We start from the raw sequence: 4,112 nt of genomic DNA on the forward strand, positions 1-4,112 counted from the left end.
TTCCGCGTCGATTGCTCTATAATTGCGACCTGTATAGCTACTGCAAAATCCGACATTTTTTCAGTATTTGGTCCATTTCAACCCCTAAACTTTTGGCGATAATCTCCAAAAGAAATAGGCTTCTATTCTGACCCTAACCCCACCTTCGTGCAAAATTTCGTAAGGATCGGGCCATAATTGCGACCTGTAGCGTGATTACAAATGAACATGGACAGACGGACGGACATACATAGCTAGATCGACTCAGCTCGGCGAGCTAGGAAGATACATATATACTTTCCTATATGGGAAACCAATATTTCGAGGTATTACATAAATTCTGGCCCAATCAAACTTATAATACCCCCAACACATAGTGTTGTAGGGTATAAAAAATATAAAAATTATGGCGTTTGACTTTGCTTCAGTTTTTTTTATCTCACCCTGTATTGAGATGCGCTCTGTGTGTTAATTTCGCGTTTTATGAGCTTCATGGTTATTCAAAATGTTGACCCATTGTGGGGGAGCTACCAAAAGAAGTGGACCGATATATCTCATATTCACAGCAGATCTTGTGTTAGTCGAAATAATGGGATGTGCGAAAAATAAAAAGAACCAGATGCTTATTTCGGATTGTGCGATACATGAAGAAAACCGTATGCTTATTTTGACCTTTTTGTGGGAGAGGTACCAGAAGGAATGGCCCGATCTCTACCATCGTTATAACAGATCTTGTCTTGATAGAAATTTTGAGATGTGGCAAGTCTGAATGGAATCGGATATTAATATCGTTTTTTTTTGGATATTCTAAATTTAGACCCATTGCGCTATCTTCACAGCGGATCTTAGATGGGGATTTGTATTATTCGAAGACAATAGGCCTCATACATCATATTTTATTACAGTTATAATGATTCAAAATGTTGACCCTTTGTGGGGAAGGTACTTGATGGAGCGGCCCGATATTGTCAATTTTCTCACCTGACCTGCACTAATGCAAATATTAGGATTTTCATAGTTGGAGCAAAATCGAATTATCCTTTCTCTTTTTGTGCAGTAAAATATTTTTTTATTTTTTTTCGCTAGATCGACTCCAAATGTCCTGAAACGGATCGAAAACGGTTCATTCGATGAAGCACATTTGGCCGTATTAAATGATATGTACTCTCTCTAGCCATATGGCTGACGGTATAAAAATAAGGAACTCGAATGAGTTCTTTCACTATTGATCCAGTAACATAATTGCATTACACGGAACCACACCCACTATATTTTTTGCTAGTATATGTATGTGCAATCAATCCAAGGTCGTCAAAAAAATATATTTTTAAATTTGACTGGTCTTTTTGCACTTGAGAATTTCATGTTTCTTTAACTTCAAGAGCCAACTAATCAGATAAATCTATCTTTTGAATTGTTGATTAAAAGTGTGCATTTGAAATGAACTGTCAAATCCATTTTGGAAAATGCCGCTCCTTTATAGAATACTTGAATTTTTTTTTTTTGATATCGTCAAATGTACTTAATTTCAAATTTAATATTTTTTTGGTAATATGATGTTTGTGCAGTGTCATTGTAAATTTTTGGATAGGACAGGGTATTTTCCTTATCCATTATCGATTTGGACTGGAGAAACATACCTATCTACCTATGTGCTTATGAAGTTTATCCTCATCATTAATGTTAACTATAACCAAACTAATGATGTCATGTGATATTAGTTTTTCCCATGAAAATTGGTTAAATTGACTAATGACTCATATTTTCATGGAATTCAATATGAAAATAGATTATCTTTGGGGGAAGTTTTTTTTTTTTTTGATTATTATCAATGTTTAGGCAAAAAAATCGATTAAATTTCAATAAAAATAGTAATAATAATGTATTTTTATTCTTGATGAAATTTGACAAAAAAAAAAAAAAAAAAATAGAATATACTGTAAAACTTTCAATATTCTTTAAACTCTTAAGACTCACCCCTTAGTCATCGGTTTAACAATATATGAGTAATCCTTGGTGCCTAATCGATTTTATACATGATCTCATAACTGCAAATGTCATTTTTATTTTTAATTACTGCAAGACTAAGCGGTACAAAGAGCATTGGCAATCAACAGAAGTAGGAAAGTGCAAAAGCCAATCATATAGTGAGGACAAATGTCAAAATGAAACCCTAAAAGAGCTTGAAAAGAGATTGATTGAAAAACAGTCCTTAGGTCTCTTTGGACGAAATTCTGTCCGTCCGTTCGTTGCTTGTTTGCCTGCCGCTTGGTGTGAAGGCAGTATCCAAACAAATGTAATTTTTTTATTGAAATTTGCTTTTTGGCCCAAGGACAAACCCTATTAATTGGTTCAAATTTAGATATACCTCCCATATACAGTGTGAGATAAAAAAAAACTGCAAAAAAGTCACACGCCATAATTTTTAATTTTTTTTTTAAATTTTATTAAATGAATGCAAAATATGTGGGAAATAGCATCAAATTTTAGAATAAGTTTAGATTTGTTCGAATTGGTCGACTTTGGCACGAATAATGGCCTTCAAATAGCAAATGAAACCGTCACATGCTGCCCGAATGTTGCTCTGCGGTATTTTGGCCCATTCCCGGCGACTTGCTTGCTTGAGGTGATCGACACTTAGGTAGTTTTTAGTGCCAATCTTGCTTTCCAAAATACTCTAGACACAATAGTCCAACGGATTGGTATCCGAAGATTTTGCTGGCCATTGTGCGCTGGAAATGAAACGAGGAACCTAATTTTGTAACCATTCTTGGGTGGCGTGTGCTGAGTGCGATGGTGCTGAGTCTTGTTGGAATGTCCAAGGTCTGTGGCCAAAATGTTTGCGTGTCCAAGGCTTTTATACACCCTCCAGAATATTTTCGCGATAATATTCGGCATTTATTCTGATGCCACGACAGCGACCATTGGCTGTTATGGCGGCCCACACCATCGCCATGGCCGGCGCTTGAGTTCTGGTGGCCAACCGCAAGTGCACATTTTCAGCTGACCTCTTTGGCAAGTAAACACGATCATTTTGTTTGTTTACAAACTGCTGGACAACGAATGTTTTCTCATCGGAGAAAACCAAATTCGGCAGTTCACCAATTTCGGCCAAGCGAAGCAACTCTTTAGCTATTTTGAGTCTATTTTCTTTCTGATTCGGTGTAAGTTCTTGCACTTTTTGTAATTTCAATGGCTTTACCCCGAACTCATTTTTCAATATTTGCCGAATGGAATATTGCGATATGTTCAGCTCACGAGCCATTTTTCGGCCACTGCGACGCAAGTTTCGATCAAGTCACTTTTTTTACTTTTCGAACCATTTCTGCTGATGTTGCTGTTTTTTTTCCGTCCACTTCCTTGATGTCGGGCAACGCTACAAGTATCACGGTAACGAGCGATGGTACGAGACACAAGAGATTTCTTCACATTTAAATGCTGGAGTGCTCTAACGATAGCCACTAGTGGGTTTCCAGCCAAATATAAAAAAATCATCACACTATCACGCTTGAATTCCAACACGAATAACTTTTTTTCTGGAAGATTCTCACCAAAATGCTTTTGTACGCTTGTAAACAATGTAATTAGCTGTCACTGGAATAATTTTAGCAGCTGTCGGACGAGTGGCTTAGAAATGACAGCAGTCTGAAGTTGGTTGCAGTTTTTTTCTCACCTGTGTCGTAGTGACAAACCATTTGTTCAAAATGCATTTTGTCTAGTCTTTACTATTTTAGGTCTTTTACTCATAGTGATGTAGAGTATCATATAGGTACCCGCTCGACCTTTGACCTTTCCTTACTGATTCGAATTGCAATTTTAATAATACCAATTACTAATAACATATTTCAAATGGAATTTTACGAACTTCAATGAAATTCTCAAATTACAATTGAAATGCTTCGAATTACAAATGTAATTCTTGAATTTCAATTAAGAGTTTACGTATTAAAAATGAAGTTCCTGAATTAAAAACGAATTTTCAGAATTACATTTAAAAAGGTGTAGTCGACCTAATTAACTGTCTTCTTCGATTCTTTTCTAATAAACCGGAAAAACTCCCTTTCGTTCACTTAAAAAAAAAAAAAAAAACATTTCTGGTGGACTCTATACCCATAAGCGTTCTCTTATTGTCA

The sequence above is a fragment of the Musca domestica genome, unplaced genomic scaffold, assembly GCF_030504385.1.
Source record: "Musca domestica strain aabys unplaced genomic scaffold, Musca_domestica.polishedcontigs.V.1.1 1, whole genome shotgun sequence".
Lineage (NCBI taxonomy): Eukaryota > Metazoa > Arthropoda > Insecta > Diptera > Muscidae > Musca > Musca domestica.